The 21,178-nt window shown below is 42.7% G+C and overlaps 1 protein-coding gene and 1 long non-coding RNA gene across 2 annotated transcripts in view; one reads left to right on the top strand and one right to left on the bottom strand.

Annotated features, from left to right (window-relative positions):
- Positions 1 to 21,178, bottom strand: part of LOC126184061 (serine/threonine-protein kinase PLK1-like) — a 261,222-nt gene that overhangs the window by 31,100 nt on the left and 208,944 nt on the right. The gene's annotated exons all lie outside the window — the stretch shown is intronic.
- Positions 4,991 to 5,722, top strand: LOC126183612 (uncharacterized). The gene is made up of 3 exons (XR_007536777.1): positions 4,991 to 5,096; positions 5,251 to 5,361; positions 5,521 to 5,722. It is a non-coding gene; the product is annotated as an uncharacterized LOC126183612 (long non-coding RNA).

Raw genomic sequence — 21,178 nt, 5'->3', positions numbered from 1 at the left:
CTGCCTGCTCTTGCTTTAGCTGTTGTCGGTCATTCGCGTTTTCACTTCACAATCACACCATCAACAGTCAATTTGGGCAGTCTTAGAAAGTTTCAAATGTCACTGTTGGATTTGTTATTCAATGACATCCTTTGATTAGTCCATGTTCGGAGTCATTAAGCTCTCCTAACTGACCTATTCCACAGTTACAGCTTCTTTACTGACAACAAAACACTCGCCGCCTGCTTTCATACTGGCGGGTCTGCCTTTCGTAACATCTAGTGCTCAACTCCGTATTGCAGTGGCGTCAGGATACTTTTGATCAAATAGAGTACTTTGTGCTATCCGCTCGAAGCTGGGGCGGGTTGCTAGTACGCAATAAGCACTAAAAAAAATAAAAAAATAAAAAACACTCCGTCTTCAGGCCACGAATGGCCTACCGGGACCATCCGACAGCCATGTCATCCTCAGTGGACGATGCGGATAGGAGGGGCGTGGGGTCAGCACACCGCTCTCCTGGTAGTTATGATGGTATTCTTGACCGAAGCCGCTACTATTCGGTCGAATAGCTCCTCAGTTGGCATCACGAGGCTGAGTGCATCCCGAAAAATTGCAACAGCGCATGGCGGCCTGGATGGTCACCCATCCAAGTGCCGACCACGCCCGACAGCGCTTAACTTTGGTGATCTCACGGGAACCGGTGTATCCACTGCGACAAGGCCGTACGCAATAAGCACTGCTCAACAAAATTTCAAATAAAAATTACGTCGGTGTTGCGAAGAATTTAAATAATCTAATCAAAATCTCTCACCCCCACTAACAGAGCGTTACGAACTAACTAAACTTGTTCTGTCTTTGAACAAACGTGTAATTCCAGCAACCTACAACGGACGATAAAGCAAAAGGTTACAAATAAATCAAATAGAAATGCTGAAACGTTCCTTTTAATTAACCCAAGAGCTCTTAGCGATATGCGAAGCGCGTGATTATGCAACGCATTGCACCGCTGACCTCTAAGGAAAAGTTTATGCGCGGACGCAGATAAATTCAGTGCATCGCTACACTTACCATTACAGCCGTAACAAGAGTCGCCAGCTTCGCTTTGGCCCGGTAGAGTTAAAATTGTCACTGCTCCAGCACTAATGCTCTGCAGCGATATAATTGCATTCAGAAAGATTCCGACCACTGGACTAGACAACGTAAAACGCTAACACTCTAGACACTGCCTTCAACTGGATTCTCTGACCTTCCAAAATGCAAAAGGAATAACAGTTCAAAGCTACGTAGGTCGAGAGTCACATCAATATCAAACCACTACAATTTTGGCAGAAAAATTCAGTTAATTGGCTTCAGTGTGTCCGTCCCTTCTATGACCTCCACTAGCTTGTCAATGACTCCACAAATACCAATGTGCGCACTCTGTATCCGCAAAGCATATCTACAATAACCACAAACACATCAGAATTCCACATATGGCCAATGGAACGGAGTTGCACGTTCTTGTAAGTTTTCCGGACTGGAAGGTCAAGTTGTTGAGCACCAAATTTCATCATTAAAAACCAGTAGCAATATTAAACAGCGCCAACGGTGCCAGAGGGCTTACAACATAGATGACTGAATTTTTTTTTTTGTAAGCGTGGCTATCGAAATATTTTATGTAATAATATTTACAGAACGCATTGTGTTGATATTTAGGTAACCACACTCGTGAAAATACGCGAGTGCTGAGAACCAATATTAGACTTGCTATTTGATTTTTGTAGTACTATCAACCTGCCCCGGCTTCGAACGGGCAGCACGAAGTATCTGAGGCCAGACGACTTGTCTGTCGTAGCGGTTGCAAGGTGTCCCCAACAACGGCCCGGAAACAGAACACAGTAGCGGTTCTTGTGTCCTGGCAGTGATGTTTTTAATTCGAAATACGCGATTTAGACGACATTTTTTTATTTATCCTTTATGAGTGGGCCTCATAGTGTAGCATTAAAGTGGGTGGCTGCAAACCGAAAGGTTTTTGTTGTTTTCCCAAAGTAATATATTCGAGAAATCTCAGTCAAAAACTAAGACTAACATCTCGTAGCTGGGGCTTGTAGTCATGTAAAATTTTGTAAATGACATCGCTGTTACCTTCTGACAGTAAAACTATTTATTTGTAAAGTCCAATACTGCAATTTTGACCGTGCGTCCGTAATCAAGTGGGAATAAGTGCGCCTTAGCACATGCCAACAGTTAAAAATCGTCTGACATGAAATGTCACAGAAGCTGATTTCATCGCACTGTGTTCCCGAATACGACTTAAGTGTGTATTGCTCTCCTTGAATTGCATTGTCAATGTGTTGTTCGTACTCTGCTTTATTTTTACATGTATCTGTAAAATTGTGTGGAGTGAATGACTCCGTATTTGTTTTTGTTTCCTATAAAACAGCAGCTGGTTTATCGCTTGGTGTTCTGTGGGGATTTGTTCCTGCCTACGATTCTGTTTATGAACTGCTCGATTTAAATATGTTTTAAGTACATTGTTTGTATTCTACATTATTTTAGTTCACATCCGTTTTTCGTACTTTCTCACATTTAATGGAGAACTCCCTGTTAGCAGCTTTTGACACATATAGTATTTAACTGTATTACCTCTTTTCAAGGACTGAGCACGTATTTCTGTTTTGAATGGTGGTGTTTCTTGCTACTGAGAAAGCTTTGCAGTCTTAGTGACTAAGGCATTCTTCCTTACAAATGATCAACAAGCAACAGCAGTAGCGCAAATGTGTTCAGACGTTATAAAAATGTATTCCAAACCAACACTTTTTAGCAGAAATCAGTACACTGCAGTTATACTCCCACTCCCATGAAAATTTAAAAGCAAATAATAAACAGTTATGCTTTCATCATTGGATGTACTAATGATTTTTGTAAACAAAAGTTTACTAAATGCACTAGTATTAAATACAGTGGAAGACCGTTCACACTATACCGCACGATCCTATGTACAAATATGCACTTCGATGTCAAATATTTTTGCTGTACATTAAGGCCTGACACAATACTTACGTACTCTGTTGCTAATATTACAAAGCATACTCAGTAGCAAGAAACACCATTCAAAGTAGAAATAAATACTCAATCCATGAATAGATGTAGTTGAGTTGAATACTAATTGTCAAAAGCTGTTAACGCGGTTAAACGCGGGAAAGTACGGAAGACAGATTCGAACTAAAACAGTACAATACGAACAGTATAAGTAAAAACACATTTCAATCTAGCAGTTCACATACTGATTGGTAGACACGGGCAAATGTTCACTGACACAACGCAAAGAAACCAACTTCCGTTTTAAATGACAGAAAAATCATGGATGTGAGCAAAAAATCAAGCAAATTACGAGCAACATATTCACAATGCAAATCCGAGGTCGTGTTACCGTAAATCCCTATACGAGTTTCATCCCGTGGCTAACAATGTAAGCCTTGCATCAAAGGCTCCGTGGCCCCGAGTACGAAAATCCGTGGAGTAATTCCTGAGAGCAGCCTTCACATACACACAGAAAAACGAGGCGGAGGACTATAACTCAGCCAATTTGCACCAAATATTTATCAATTATACACATAAACCTTCCTCGTGTATCAATGTATCGATTAGTGACACCCTTCTCAAAGTCCCTACAGTAGTTCCTAGCATTAGCCTTGATTTATAGGCAGCGGGGGACTTTTATATGTATCATGTACAGAAGGAGAATATAGGTATGTAAGTATAGAGTCTTTTGAGTAGTTCAATCTCCTTGTACAAGTGTTTCAGTTAGGCGTCACTTCCACGAATTGCATCTCCCTAGCTAGTTATCCAAACCAGAAAAGGCGACCTACAGTTTAACGTGGAAACCGAAACACGTCTCGTTTGTGGCTAATCTCCATATCATTGAGGTGTGAATGCTAGGTTAAACGACAGTGAAATATCCGGGATTCGATACCGCAACGTTTCGGTTTTGAGACACGCGCTTTACTGGTAGACCACGAGGCCAGGCTCGCATTCTGCGTAAGCTCCGCTGTTTGGAGTTGCGGCGGCTGCACCGCTAGATGGCAATGCCATCGTCTTCAGCGGCGGCGAAATATTTCATCCAATTTCTACGAAAAAAAATTATGCACACAACCTTCCTCGTGAATCAGTGTATCAGTCAAAATCCCTACAGTAGTTCCTCAGATTAGCTTAAACATACAATCAGAAGTGAGCAGGGAATTTCAATTTATATAATTGAGGGGGGGGGGGGGGGGGGAGAGAGAGAGAGAGAGAGAGAGAGAGAGAGAGAGAGAGAGACAGAATGTGAATTGGTATGAAAGCACTCTATATTTGTAAACACTAATAAAATAAATTTGCTAACCTAAATCGTGACTGGTTATAGCAGCAAACCCTTTCTTAGGAATATACGACAATGTCGGTGTTCCGTAAGCCACTATGCGAAAATTATCATGATTTGTGTGGGCTTACGCAAATACATAGAACAGTCATGTCTCAGGAAACCGATCGTAATGTAACTATTCTATGCAGCAATGCGAGATTCAGGCGGGAAATGTTTGTGAAATACATCAAAGCTGACTACACGCTTTGTGATATTCGTAATTTATTTATATCTAAATCACGACATATCCCTTACAACTGAATTTCAGTTAAAGCGACAGTTTTAATACACAACATACGCAATAGCTTTAATTACAGGGTGATTCAAAAAGAATGCCACAACTTTAGGAATTTAAAACTCTGCAACGACAAAAGGCAGAGCTAAGCACTACCTGTCGGCGAATTAAGGGAGCTATAAAGTTTCATTTAGTTGTACATTTGTTCGCTTGAGGCGCTGTTGACTAGACGTCAGCGTCAGTTGTAGTGATGGGCTAAACTACGATTTTCTGATATCAGTGATTTCTGTGAATGCTACTTTTCAGTATCTGTTATTCTTAACTGTGATTTGTCGCAGTTAAGGAACATAGGTCGTGTATCCCTCCGCCACTGCTATTTCTGCTACTTCCGCGATTTCTGTGACTTCTGCTACTTCTGCGATTTCTGTGACTTACCACCGTATGAAAAAGTTACATCTGTCAACACAGAAAATTGCATCTCAACAAACCTGTCATTGGCAAGTATGTTTTACGTTTTTTCTTCCGTTGGCTTTAATTTTGTATTAAAGAAACAACTGTGAAAATATTAATAGTGTAATTAATATGTAAGTAGCCGTACAGTACCGTAATAGTTCGTATTTAGAAAATGAATTCTAACATATTGTTATGTTCACAGGTACCTGAACTACATTTCAGTCACTCAGTAAAGTGATAACTCAAAATATCATTGTCAACAGATCTGAAGAAATTGCCACTGCGTCTTTAGACCGTTTTCGTCAGACAAGAGGTTAGTTTTTAAGCGTTTCGATGGACTTAATTACTACAGTGAGATCGTTCTTGCAAATGTGATATTTATTATAGCAAATATTAGCAATCTACTCCGTCAATTATATTGCTAGTAATTAATGACAGCAAAAATTGTTTAATAATCCTTGTGTTTTTGCAGACACAGTTCTGACTCTGATTACTGGTTGCTGTACGTATCTATCCACATCAAGGTTGTTTTTGAGAGAGACTCGCGAAGATTCAAGACAGCTCTTAGAGGATTTGCAGTTTAAAAGTGAAGTAATTGTGAAATAAGTGTGTGAATGATTAAACTGTGTTTTATTGAAGTTGTTGTGCGATTTTAAAGGAATAATAAATGTCAAATACAGTGAGTGAATAATAAAAATCTCATTTTCCACATGTTTAAGCCGTCCTATACCCATAATTTTCCGCCACTTACTTATAGGTAAACACTTGTTGGAGAGTGACATGCCCGCCCCCCCCCCCCCCCGCCTTTCTCCACAATCTTGGTGTGACACTGACCTGTAACATATCCCGAAGTCTACAATATGCATTTTGAGGCTGTTGATATGAAAGTGGTAAGTACAGATCTTCCAGTTAAATCAGGAATAGCTTAAGAGCATTACTTGAAAATAACACAGGAAAAGTTTACTTATGTAGGTGGTAGTAGTGTCGGCAAAAAGTTCTTGTGTGTGAAGTTGCCATGTAGAACACCAGGTGTAAAACTTTTCTCCCGAGTCTTGAACTGTGTCGGAACAAAAGTGAGGCATTCATATGACTGTTTTCATTTCTCTACACTTATACAGATGTCTGAGTTCTGCTGTGTTAGCATTGCAAAGTCCTGTAGGCATGTGGAGTATTAACCAAAACTGTCATATTGGAAGCAGAATCAAACACATTTGTTACGTTGCTTGATATTTTCAGGAGAAAAAGGCAATGTTGCTTCTTATTAATATAATACATTCAGAGTCACAGCAGTATTTGACCAACCATAACTGATGCTGAATGTGCATGTCGTCATATAATATGAAGGGCTTATTTCAATAGTGGTACAAGTCCATTACCTCCACTTTTCTGTCTTATAATGCTTCTGAAATTAGTGATCCAAACAAACATAAATAAAGGTTCATCTCTAGCAAGAAGCCATATGTTTGAATATTTCTGGTATCTCAAATGCAGATTTGTCAGCGCTCATTTAACTTTACGACTCTGTATCTCAAAATGAACAAAAATGGACTTGTACCACTATTGAAATAAGCCCTTCATATGCACACACAGCACATCGATCTCGTGAGGCACAAGGCTCTCATAACGAAGTACGTACGTCGGTCAACAGATGACACTAGGAATAATATGTTAACTGCGCTTTTTAGTTGCTACTTGCGACTCTTAGTTGCGATTTGTCACGGAAATCGCAGTTAGACTCGATACCGTATCGCATAGATGGACGTATTACGAACTTTGGCCAACAGATGGCACTGTTAACCGCGCTTTCTAGTTGCTACTTGCGACTCTTAGTTGCGACTTGTCACGGAAATCGCAGTTAGACTCGATACCGTATCGCAGAGATGGACGTAGTACAAACTTTGGCCATCAGATGGCACTATTAACTGCGCTTTTTAGTTGCTACTTGCGACTCTTAGTTGCGACTTGTCACGGAAATCGCAGTTAGACTCCATAGCGTACCGCAGAGATGGACGTAGTACGAACTTTGGGCAACAGATGCCATTGTTAACCGCGCATTTTAGTTGCTACTTGCGACTCTTAGTTGCGACTTGTCACTGAAATCGCAGAAAGCAGTGCTAAATTCGACCAATAGATGGCTCACGTCTTTAAATATGAAGTACTACTTGCGACTGCTAATTGTGACTGAAATCGCAGTTAGAATCTGTAAAGTTGCTACTGTGATATCTGTGACTTCTCAGTCACTGTGATTTCTAACAGATACGCGATTTCCTGCCCACCACTAGTCAGTTGATGCTAAGATGGCGACCGCTCAACAGAAAGCTTTTTGTGTTATTGAGTACGGCAGAAGTGAATCGACGACAGTTGTTCAGCGTGCATTTCGAACGAAGTATGGTGTTAAACCTCCTGATAGGTGGTGTATTAAACGTTGGTATAAACAGTTTACAGAGAATGGGTGTTTGTGCAAAGGGAAAAGTTCTGGACGGCCGAGAACGAGTGATGAAAATGTAGCACGCATCCAGCAAGCATTTGTCCGCAGCCCAGGAAAATCGACTCGCAGAGCTAGCAGAGAGCTGCAAATTCCACAATCAACTGTATGGAGAGTCCTACGAAAAAGGTTATTTATGAAACCTTATCGTCTGAAATTGGTTCAAGCACTGTCTGCAGCTGATAAGATTAAAAGAATCGATTTAGGTGACAGAGCACTTCATCACTGGCCTCCAAGAAGCCCTGATCTTACCCCCTGCGATTTTTTCTTATGGGGGTATGTTAAGGATATGGTGTTTCGGCCACCTCTCCCAGCCACCATTGATGATTTGAAACTAGAAATAACAGCAGCTATCCAAACTGTTACGCCTGATATGCTACAGAGAGTGTGGAACGAGTTGGAGTATCGGGTTGATATTGCTCGAGTGTCTGGAGGGGGCCATATTGAACACCTCTGAACTTGTTTTTGAGTGAAAAAAAAAACTTTTTAAATACTCTTTGTAATGATGTATATCAGAAGGTTATATTATGTTTCTTTCATTAAATACACATTTTTAAAGTTGTGGTATTCTTTTTGAATCACCCTGTATATTAGGGAGATTATGCAGCTAGCGCTAGCAAAAGGAAAGGAAACAATGGGAGACGGGACACGACAACTGTTGGTTTTCTCAGAGCATACAGCCTTTATATGAAGTTGCCTAGCCCAGTACGAGCTGAATTAAGTTACTGTGTCTCAATAATTTTATCACGATATGTGTGTATGAGTGAAACCTTCCAAACGATGGGAAAGAAATAGCAGAGAGGCAAAGTAATTAGAGAGGAAGAGCCTTCGGAAAATAATGCACCCAAAAATTTTAGATGGTTATTACACGTCAAGAAAATGGTAATAACGAGAGGTTGCTACAGTCTATCAGAAAGAGCGAATCAGTTCTGCGTACAGCCATGCATATTGACCGCAAATCGATTAAAAAGAACAAAATTTAAAAATTCTACACTGTAGTTGCTTCAGACAACTTGGCCCTTACGTTTAAAGAAGGGGAAAAGAGAGACCTTCAGGAATATTAATTACAGACAACAACCATTTTAACAGAAGCTGGTACTTATACCTTCCTCGTACTTTCAAACAGTTTCATAACGCGAAGCAGAACAGCAGGTAGAGACAAGGAAGAGTACAGGTAGCCATGGAAAGTGCCCATGTTCTGGGCACCTGCGAAGATGTATACGGTCAAGTCACAATGCGAGCACCGCTTATGTCCGACGTCAGAGTGCAATAATCCCTCACAGACGGTGGGTAGGAGCACTAGCAGTGGATGGTATTTAAAGCCTGTCGGGGGCACGCGGAATACAGTGCAATCATTGTCGTAATGCGGAAACGGAGCTCTTTATCCGACGTCGAAAAGGGCATGATCATTGGCTTTCGGGCCAAGAGGGGGGCGGGGGGAGAGATTGCATTTCCGAAACAGCTAAGATTGTGAACTGCTCGCGTGCCGCCTTGGTTTAAGTACATCTTGCACTGCAAAAATGGCGCTATCCAAAACCGGCGCCCGGGCAACTGTGGCGTACCACGGGCCACAGGATAACAGGGGTGCACGACGGCTGCAGAGACGCGTAATATTCTATATCTACATCTACATCTACATTTATGCTCCGCAAGCCACCCAACGGTGTGTGGCGGAGGGCACTTTATGTGCCGCCGGAAAGCCTCCGTGCGCGCTCGAATCTCTCTAATTTTACATTCGTGATCTCCTCGGGAGGTATAAGTAGGGGGAAGCACTATATTCGATACCTCATCCAGAAACGCACCCTCTCGAAACCTGGACAGCAAGCTACACCGCGATGCAGAGCGCCTCTCTTGCAGAGTCTGCTACTAGAGTTTGCTAAGCATCTCAGTAACGCTATCACGCTTACCAAATAACCCTGTGACGAAACGCGCCGCTCTTCTTTGGATCTTCTCTATCTCCTCTGTCAACCTGACCTGATACGGATCCCACACTGATGAGCAATACTCAAGTATAGGTCGAACGAGTGTTTTGTAAGCCACCTCCTTTGTTGATGGACTACATTTTCTAAGGACTCTCCCAATGAATCTCAACCTGGCACCCGCCATACCAACAATTAATTTTATATGATCATTCTACTTCAAATCGTTCCGTACGCATACTCCCAGATATATTACAGAAGTAACTACTACCAGTGTTGATTCCGCTATCATATATTCATACAATAAATGATCCTTCTTTCTATGTTTTCGCAATACATTACATTTGTCTATGTTAAGGGTCAGTTGCCACTCCCTGCACCAAGTGCCTATCCGCTGCAGATCTTCCTGCATTTCGCTGCAATTTTCTAATGTTGCAACTTCTCTGTATTCTACAGCATCATCCGCGAAAAGCCGCATGGAACTTCCGACACTATCTACTAGGTCATTTATATATATATTGTGAAAAGCAATGGTCCCATAACACTCCCCTGTGGCACGCCAGAGCTTACTTTAACGTCTGTAGACGTCTCTCCATTCAGAACAACATGCTGTGTTCTGTTTGCTAAAAACTCTTCAATCCAGCCACTCAGCTGGTCTGATATTCCGTAGGCTCTTACTTTGTTTATCAGGCGACAGTGCGGAACTGTATTGAACGCCTTCCGGAAGTCAAGGAAAATGGCATCTACCTGGGCGCCTGTATCTAATATTTTCTGGGTCTCATGAACAAATAAAGCGAGTTGGGTCTCACGCGATCGCTGTTTCCGGAATCCATGTTGATTCGTACAGAGTAGATTCTGGGTTTCCAAAAACGACATGATACTCGAGCAAAAAACATGTTCTAAAATTCTACAACAGATCGATGTCAGAGATATAGGCCTATAGTTTTGCGCATCTGCTCGACGACCCTTCTGGAAAACTGGAACTACCTGTGCTTTTTTCCAATCATTTGGAACCTTCCGTTCCTCTAGAGACTTGCGGTACACGGCTGTTAGAAGGGGGCAAGTTCTTTCACGTACTCTGTGTAGAATCTAATTGGTATCCCGTCAGGTCCAGTGGACCTCCCTCTGTTGAGTGATTTCGGTTGCTTTTCTATTTCTTTGACACTTATTTCGATGTCAGCCATTTTTTCGTTCGTGCGAGGATTTAGAAAAGGATATGCAGTGCGGTCTTCCTCTGTGAAACAGCTTTGGAAAAAGGTGTTTAGTATTTCAGCTTTACGCGTGTCATCCTCTGTTTCAATACCATTATCACCCCACAGTGTCTGGATATGCCGTTTCAATCCACGTATTGATTTAACGTAATACCAGAACTTCCTAGGATTTTCTGTCAAGTCGGTACATAGAATTTTACTTTCGAATTCACGGAACGATTCACGCATAGTCCTCCTTACGCTAACTTTGACATCGTTTAGCTTCTGTTTATCCGAGAGGTTTTGGCTGCGTTTAAATTTGCAGTGAAGCTCTCTTTGCTTTCGCAGTAGTTTCCTAACTTTGTTGTTGAACCACGGTGGGTTTTATTCGCGCAAAGTTGACACTCGGCGCGGTGGCTGACGGGAGCGACTGTAAATGGGGAAATGCCTTACGGTCGCTCCCATCAGTCACCGCGCCGAATGTAAACTTCGTTTGCGCGTACAGTACAGGTGAATGGGCCTGCAACTGTTTAGCAACTGATTGCCCAGATAAAACAAGTGGTTACGAACAGGGTCTCCTGAACGACTTTTCAGCGAACGTTTCCGCGTATGGTTCTCCGCAGCAGGCACCTGGCACTCATTGTGACTACGGTTAATCGGCGACGAAGGCTGAAACTTGCGTGCCAATACCGCATCTGGAAATACACTGTATGGTGACAGGTGGGCTTATTGGACACATGGCCGTTGGCCTGTACGGTATGAAACGTCTGAAAGCGTACACCCTGCAACGATCATCTGAAGGGTGCAGGCCAAAGGAGGGAGCGTTCTGGTCTGGGGAATGTTTTTGAGGCATTCCCCGGTTGATCTAGGCATTCTAGAATACACAGTGGATCAACACAAGTTTGCTTATCCTCCTTGGTACACAAAACGGGTTACAACACTATTGCAGAAACAACGAAACAAACATGCCAAATTTAAACAGACGCAAAATATCCAAGATTGGTGATCCTTTACAGAAGCTCAAAATTTAGCACGGACTTGAATGCGCGATGTCTCTAACAGTTTCCACAACGAAACTTTGTCTCGAAACCTGGCAGAAAATCCAAAGAGATTCTGGTCGTATGCGAAGTTGTTAGCGGCAAGAAACAATCGATGCCTTCTCTGCGCGATAGCAATGGAGATACTATCGAACACAGTGCTGCCAAATCAGAGTTACTAAACACAGCCTTCCGAAATGCCTTCACAAAAGACGACGAAGTAAATATTCCAGAATTCGAAGCAAGAACAGCTGCCAACATGAGTAACGTAGAAGTAAATATCCTCGGAGTAGTGAAGCAACTTAAATCACTTAATAAAAGCCAGTTTTCTGGTCCAGACTGTATACCAATTAGGTTCCTTTCGGAGTATGCCGATGCATTAGCTCCATACTTAATCATATACAACCGTTCGCTCGACGAAAGATCCGTACCTAAAGAATGGAAAGTTGCACAAGTTACACTAATATTCAAGAAAGGTAATAGGAGTAATCCATTAAATTACAGTCCCATATCGGTAACGACGATATGCAGCAGGATTTTAGAACATATATTGTGTTCGAACGTAATGAATTACCTCGAAGAAACCGGTCTATTGACACACAGCCAACATGGGTTTGCAAAACATCGTTCCAGTGAAACACAACTAGTTCTTTATTCACATGAAGTGTTGAGTGCTATTAACAAGGGATCTCAGATCGATTCCGTATTTCTCGGTTTCCGGAAGGCTTTTGACACTGTACCAAACAAGCGGCTCGTAGTGAAATTGCGTGCTTATGGAATATCGTCTCATCGTCTCAGTTATGTGACTGGATTTGTGATTTCCTGTCAGAGAGGTCACAGTTCATAGTAACTGACGGAAGGTCATCGAGTAAAACAGAAGTGATTTCTGGCGTTCCCCAAAGTAGTGTTATAGGTCCTTTGCTGTTCCTTATCTAGCCGGCCGGAGTGGCCGAGCGGTTCTAGGCGCTACGGTCTGGAACCGCGCGACCGCTACGGTCGCAGGTTCGAATCCTGCCTCGGGCATGGATGTGTGTGATGTCCTTAGGTTAGTTAGGTTTAAGTAGTTCTAAGTTCTAGGGGACTGATGACCTCAGCAGTTAAGTCCCATAGTGCTCAGAGCCATTTGAACCATTTGTTCCTTATCAATATAAACGATTTTGGAGACAATCTGAGCAGCCGTCTTCGGTTGTTTGCAGATGACTCTGTCGTTTATCGACTAGTAAAGTCATCATAAGATCAAAACAAACTGCAAAACGATTTAGAAAAGATATTCTGAATGGTGCGAAAAGTGGCAGTTGACCCAAAATAACGAGAAGTGTGAGGTCATCCACATGGGTGCTAAAAGGAACTCATACTTCGGTTACACGATAAATCAGTCTAATCTAAAAGCCGTAAAATCAATAACGAACAACATAAATTGGAAGGAACACATAGAAAATGTCGTGGGGAAGGCTAACCAAAGACTGCGTTTTATTGGCAGGACACTTAGAAAATGTAACAGACCTACTAAGGAGACTGCCTACATTACGCTTGTCCGTCCTCTTTTAGGTGTGGGATCCTTACCAAATAGGACTGTCAGAGTACATCGAAAAAGTTCAAAGAAAGGCAGCACGTTTTGTATTATCGCGAAATATGGGAGAGAGTGTCACAGAAATGATAAAGGATTTTGGTTGGACATAATTAAAAGAAAGGCGTTTTTCGTTGCGACGGAATCTTGTCACGAAATCCCAATCACCAACTTTCTCCTCCGAATACGAAAATATTTAGTTGACACCGACCTACATAGGGAGGAACCATCACCACGATAAAATAATTGATATCAGAGCTCGTACGGAAATATGTAGGTGTTCATTCTTTCCGCGCGCTATACGAGATTGGAATAATAGAGAATTGTGAAGGTAGTTCGATGAAGCCTCTGCCAGGCAATCGAATGTGATTTGCAGAGTATCCATGTAGATGTAGATGCATCTATCCCTAGAGACCATATCCATCCTTTCATGCAGTTCGTTTTTCCTCGGGACGATGGCCTCTACTAACAAGACAATGCAACATGTCATCACAGCTGACAGTTTACGTGCGTGGTTGGAAGAGCACCAGGGGTAGTTTACCGTACTCGCTTGACCACCAAACACTCCGGATTTAAGCCCAGTCGAGGATCGGTGTGACCAGCGCGATCGGGCTGTGGGCGCCATGGATCCTTATCCGAGAAAGCTAGTGCAGCTGGCCATGGCTTGGCTCCACATCCCTGTCGGTATCTTTCAGAGCCTCACTGACACACTTCCTGCATGTTTCGCATCGGTCCGCGCTGCAAAAGGCTTTTGACAAGTGGTCACATTAGTGTGACTGGACAGTGTATAAAGATTGCTTAATGTGGTCCTTAAATTGCCCAGTTTAAAGAAAATATCGTTTCGTGTGCCAATTATTCCAATTTCCCCGTTCTGACTACATATCCCAGCAGTTGTTACACAACTATTGCATAGCTTGTTTGTCCAACTTTGAAAGGCAATACACGGGTCTCTGGATTGAGGAGATAATCGTGCTAGGGTAGTCCGTGTAGTTGTGAAAGCCACTGTGGCAGAGCGGCGTAGTGGTTAGCGCATCTGCCTAGTGGGCAGGAGACACGGTTTCGAATCCAGGCTTTGGTACAAATTTTCATTCGTCGCTTGAGTCTGCATACATACATCCAGAACGAAGACAGATGAGTGACCACAAGAGCCAATTCTGTTAATGCCTAGACGGGAGGATTTCCTAAGGGAGAGGCCAGACAGTGATATTCTCAAGTCGAGAGATCCATAACTGCTTTCTTTCTGTAGTTGCTGCTGCTGCTTGCAACACTAAAGGGGTTTTGAGGAAACTACTTCTGTACCTAAACCTTGGGGCTGCTGGAACGTGCCCATGTTTGTATTTATTTTTTATTTATTTATTTATTTATTTAACCTGATCAGATTAGTACCATCAGGCCCTCTCTTACATCGGACCAGTGTTTCACACATGCAGCATTTCACAGATCAGAGTTAATTATGACAATAGTTTAAATAAGAAAATTAGATTACTCTAGTGACAATATGAATAGAGTGTAATGACTAAGACTTAATAAAGTAAGTGCTGGCAGTATTTTTACAACAGGTCCTATACATACAAATTATGATAAAAGCAATAATAGTAACAGTAAAAAATCAAATAATAATGATAAACATGAGAAAAATTGGCAATAGTAATGAAGATTTGTGCAGATGTACATTAATATCTTGGTGTGTAAAGTAGATGTTTACTAGTATAGTGAGTTTTGGGGAAGGGAGATTTAAGGAGGGGGAAAGAGGGAAGTAATGAGGTGAAGTGCATTCATGTACAGAGGAAGCATTACTGTTGCTTAAGTAGATACGTCATTAACTGTTTTTTGCAGCCGGACATGTTTTTAAGTTCTCTAATATAACGCGGGAGGTTATTCCAGAGTCGGGTTCCCGCTACTGTAAAGGACTTGGAGAAGGTGACTGAGCGATGCAGTGGAACAGAGGATTTTATTGTGATGGGAACGTGTGTTTCTGTCATGTTGTTCCGACATAAGCGTTAAGGACGAGGAGAGATATGAGGGACAGTGTACATTTATAAGGCAGTAGATGAGACAGATTGTATGGAAATATCTGCGTTTGTCTACACGCAGCCACGACAATTTTGCATATGCTGGTGAATGTGATCAAAAAGTCGAACGTCACAGATATATCGGACGCAGGCGCGAAACTGGCGTCAGATGCGTCCCACATGTCTTCCATGGGGTTCACATCAGTTGCACGAGTCTGGCCTTGTGCAACGGACAGTTATCCTGCTGGAAGAAATCTGCGTTTGATATTCAGTGCCGAAGACTAAGAACAAATGGAAAAAAATTCAAAAGCATCGTTCATTACACGTTAGACAAATACGTTCCGAGCAAGGTTTTAGGGGATGGTAAAGGCCCATCATGGTTTAATAACTATGTTAGAAAATTTCTCATAAACAAAGAACACCACACATTCAAGATAAATCAAAACCTGTGTGTCACTAAAGCTGAACGAAGCGAAAGTGTGCCTACGGAGAGCAATGAGACTTTGAAAGTGAAATTTTACAACCGATCTGACAAAAAACCGTAAGAGGTTTTGGTCTTACGTAAAAGCGGATCAAATTCACTCAGGAGCCATAAGTAAAGCTGTCATCAGTCTGAAGACTTTTCAACACAAATGTTTCCCAGGCATGGCCCTGTTGGAAGTTTCATGCCGTTCCCCTCCTCAGACCTTTCTAACCGACTTAGCCAGTTATGGGGGACCTGCAGCTTAAACGTGGAATCCGAGTCACGGAGCAAAACATTTTTCATATCGACAAACACTGCCAGAGGTAAAAGAAGTGATAAGTGACAGATACAAATCCTAAGATCGAACCGGAGACATTTCGGTTTGAAGTCTGGAGCTTAATCACCAAGCAACGGGGCCATACTTCAGGAACCACACTGTCACAGAAAAGAAAGATGACAGAATTCTTCTGATATTGTTTCACCGCCGGTTTCAATCTTCGTACGAACATCGAAATGGCTGATACTGTGGTAAGTGATCGCGGAACAGAAAAGCAACTACAATCCCTTACAAGGGGCGGCCACGACGTTGGGATTACAGCCTTACTTCAAACTTTGTACATCTTTAGTAGGTCATTAAAACAACGTAATGTGCAAGCGGTAAGGTGCCCTACTGTAACAATTCCGAGAAAATCTTAAGAGAATCTTTACACGTCTGTTATGTAACTGATGTTATATATGCGTAGGTGCAAGACAGAGTTCTTGATCACGTTAGTTAGTGTTCGAGCTTCGTAAGAGGCGACGGTTCGAGTCCCGCTCAAACTTCATTTTTCTAGTAAAAGTGTAAATACTGTGACATTCAAAAAATCTGCGCTAACAATATTCGTTCTTGCTACGTAACCAATGTCTCACCGTTATGCAGGTTAACTGCCAAATGGAGCCTGCCTGTGTGTCTGCAGCTCGAAGCAGCGAGATGCAAAGTAGTTCTGGGTATCTCACCAGATGGCATGTATAAGGAATTTCGCTAATCACGACAGATACACATTTTCAGGAAAACACTATGCGTTTGTTCATTTACTAGTCGACAGTTTTTAATAATTAAGTTTAATTAAAAATAGTAAGCGGTCAAATAACATGAAATTCACTAAAACTTCAAGCAAATAGACGTTTTTTTTTAATTATATTACCTCTTAAGGGTCATAAATTGAATAATATGACCAATGATGAAAAAAATATCGATTAAAAATTAGGTCAGAGCGTGAGTCGAAGCGTCGTCTCTTGCACGTCCGTCATACGAAGCTCGAACGCCAACCCTCTACCACCTTGAACTCTTAACACCCTGTACCTACGCACAGATACATCCGATACATAATAGACGCGAAAAACTTCTCTTGCGATTTTATCGAAATTGCCGGAGTTGTGCATCTCACAATTTTCGCATTATGTCGTTTTAATGGCCTACTAAGGTGTACGAAGTTTGAAGTGAATTTGTGATCTCAACGCAGTGGCCTTTCTTCGTTAGTTGTAAACAGCCATAGTGACTAGACGAGTTACTTGTAAGATTACACAGAGATTATGGGAAAGATCTTGCTCTCCTAATAGCAGCAGCAGTTTATCGCAGGTCGCTAGAGCAACGAAGGGCACCTAGTGACTGGAAAAAAGCGCAGGTCATTCCCGTTTTCAAGAAGGATCGTAGGACAAATGCAGATAATTATAGGCCTGTACCGTTGACTTCAGTCTGTAGAATTATGGAACATGTTTTACGCTCACGTATTATGATGTTTTTGGATAGCTAAAATCTCCTCCATAAAAATCAACCTTGATTCCGCAAACAGAGATCCTGCGAAACTTAGCCCGCTCTGTTCCTCCATGATATCCACAGCGCTCAGGTTGTGTTCCTTGACTTCAGGAAGGCATTTGACAACGTCTCGCACTGCCGTTTAGTAAAAAACCACGAACTCACGTCGCTCTTAATCGAACAAAATCGACAGATGTAAAGGAAATTTCAGGAGTACCGCAAGGAAGTGTTATAGGACCGTTACTGTGTTTGCAGATAATGCGGCTGTCTACAAGAAGGTAGCAACGCCAAAATACTGGTGCGATTTGCGAAAGTACCTGCAGAAGATTGGTAAATGTAGCATATTGCACATACATGGAAGAAGAAATCCACCACTGTACAACTGCACTAATTACCGGAAACAGTATCCACAGTAAAATACCTAGGAGCGATCGTAAGTCGAATGACTAGATAAAACAGAAGCAGATGCCAGACAGATACACGGGAAGAAGCTGAAGGATACACAATTCATACTCGAAGGAAGCGGCTTACAAGGCGCTTGTTCGACCGATTCTTGAGTATTGTTCATCACTCTGGCACCCTTGCCAGGTACGACTGATAGAAGGGATAGAAAAGATCCAATGAAGAGCGGCGTGTTTCATGTTGAGAACGTTTAGTTGGTGCGATAGCGTTAAAGAGACGCCAGCAAACTCCGCTGGCAGACGCTATAAGAGAGGCGTTGTGCATCACATATCTTTACAATTGAAACTTCGAGAGTACGTCCAGGAGGACAACATATTACTTCTTCCCACATACGTTTCGCGAAATGATTACAACGAGAAATTTCTAGTAATTTGAGCTAGTAAAAAAGTTTACAATCAATGTAAATACAAAAAACTGCCACCAGTCACTTTTTTGAAATAGTAATTCATTCCATGAACCGGTCTTCGAACCTTCTCAGGCTGATGTTCAGATAATGTACTGGAGGTTACACAGCTATTTCAAAGGTTAATGCTGGGTACTGCCTTGCGACAGCTTTTATTGTTAGTACCCATCTGTCTGCTTTCGTTGTGATCGACATCGGTACCGCATCAGTCACTTTTAAAGAATATGTGTGTGTATACACTGTGCGTATGCTCTGTCTTCCACGCCAAAATATTAGCATCAGGGAAAGCTTCAAGGCCACCATAGTCTGGCACCAGTAGCTGATTTCCCTCCCCCCAAAAAATGGTTCGAATGGCTCTGAGCGCTATGGTACTTAACTTCTTTGGTCATCAGTCCCCTAGAACTTAGAACTACTTAAACCTAACTAACTTAAGGACATCACACACATCCATTCCCGAGGCAGGATTCCAACCTGCGACTGTAGCGGTCGCGCAGTTCCAGACTGTGGCGCCTAGAACCGCTCGGCCACCAAGGCCGGCCCCTCTCCCCCCCCCCCTTCCCCTCTTTTTTTTTTCACTGTTCCATACTGAATAGCGCGGAATGATTGTAAACCAGATTAAGCTTAGCCATTACGGATGTTTTAGAACTGGTGACTGTTTATTCAATGTAAATACAGAAAACTGCAGCCAGTCACTTTTTTGAAAGAACTGTTTTTTCCGTGATCCGGTTTTCGAACCTTTTCAGGTTCATCTTCAGATGGTGTACAGGAGGTACAGCTGTTTCAAAGCGTAATGCTGGGGGCTTGATTGCGACAGTATGGGCGGCGTTTATTAAATGTACAACTGTATACCTCTTTTATTGTTAACTGTACACTGTTGCACAGCTGGTGGTCGGGTCCCGCAGAAAGTGTCATCACTCCTGTTTATGTTGTTCATATTTGGAACACAACCTACAACCAGCTTAGAGACAGAAGTGATGACACTTTCTGCAGGACCTGACCATTTTGATGGACTGACTTAAGTCCTCGTAAGCTCAACTATTTCTAACTGAAGGAAACACTTCACGGCATTCGCTTCAGAACTGCTACATATTTGTCGGGCAGGAGACCGCGCCGCTCGAACTGTCAACACAACTGGCACTGCTAAGAGTATCCTATGAATTCCACATCGCTTGTAACGGGTTATACACAATGCTGGTGACTACTCTGAATGTCAGTAAAACTTTGAAACACGTATCTATTTTGTACGAGCTGTAAATAAATAGTTGCCACTACTAAAGTTCCAACCCTCGTATATAGATGTCAATAGCATCGCGTACACGCGGTACAAAAGGGCAGTGCATTGGCCGAGATGTCATTTGTACTTGGGTGGTTCATGTGAAAAGGTTTCCGATGTCATTGTGGCCGCACGACGGGAATTAACTGACTTTGATCGCGGAATGGTGTTTGGACCTAGACGCATAGGACATTCCATTTCGGAAATCTTAAGGGAATTAAATATTCCGAGGTCCACAGTGTCAAAAGTGTTCCGAGAATACAAAGTTTCAGGCATTACCTCTCACCACGGACAGCGCAGTGTCTGACGGTCTTCACTTAACGACAGAGACCAGCGACGTCTGCGTATAGTTGTCAGTGCTAACAGACAAGCAAACAGTGTGAAATAACAGCAGAAATCAATTTGGGACGTACGACGAACTTTTCCATTAGGACAGAGCTGCGCAATTTTGCGTTCCAGACCACCGACGCGAGTGCCTTTGTTAACAGCACGACATCGCCTGCAGTGCCTCTCCTGGGCTCATGACCATATCGGTTGGACCCTAGACGACTGGAAAACCGTGGCCTAGTCGGATGACACTCATTTTCTGTTGGTCAGATCTGATGGTAGGGTTCAAGTGCGCCGCAGAACCCACGAAGCCATGGACCCAAATTGTCAACAATGCAACGTGCAAGGTGATGGTGACTCCATAATGGTGTGGGCTGTATTTATATGGAATGGACTGGGTCCTCTGATTCAAATGAACCTATCATTGACTAGAAATTGTTATGTTCGGCTACTTGGAGACCATTTGCAGCCATTCATGGGCTTCATGTTCCCAAAAAATGTTCAAATGTGTGTGAAATCTTATGGGACTGAACTGCTAAGGTCATCAGTCCCTAAGCTTACACACAACCTAAATTATCCTAAGGACAAACACACACACACACACACACACACACACACACACACACACACACACACACACACATATATATATATATATATATATATATGCCCGAGGGAGGACTCGAACCTCCGCCGGGACCAGCCGCACAGTCCATGACTGCAGCGTCTAGACTGCAGCGTCTAGACTGCAGCGTCTAGACTGCAGCGTCTAGACTGCAGCGTCTAGACTGCAGCGTCTAGACTGCAGCGTCTAGACTGCAGCGTCTAGACTGCAGCGTCTAGACTGCAGCGTCTAGACTGCAGCGTCTAGACTGCAGCGTCTAGACCGCTCGGCTAATCCCACGCGGCTCATGCTCCCACACAACGGTATCATGTGACTGGACCACCACTGGTTTGAAGAACATTCTGGACAATTCGAGAGAATAATTTTACCACCCAGATCGCCCGACATGGATCCCATCGAACATATTTAGGACACAACCGAGAGTCGGTTCGTGCACGAAATCCTTGACCAGCAACATTTTTGGAATTATCGACAGCAACCTAGGCAGCATGTCTCAATATTTCTGTAGGTGAGTTCCAGCGACGTGTTGAGTCCATTCCACATCGAGCTGCTGCTCTACGCTGAGCAAAAGG

This window comes from Schistocerca cancellata, chromosome 4 (genome assembly GCF_023864275.1).
Source record: "Schistocerca cancellata isolate TAMUIC-IGC-003103 chromosome 4, iqSchCanc2.1, whole genome shotgun sequence".
Lineage (NCBI taxonomy): Eukaryota > Metazoa > Arthropoda > Insecta > Orthoptera > Acrididae > Schistocerca > Schistocerca cancellata.
Note: the sequence above shows the minus strand (reverse complement) of the source record. Positions and strands in the feature narration are given on the sequence as shown.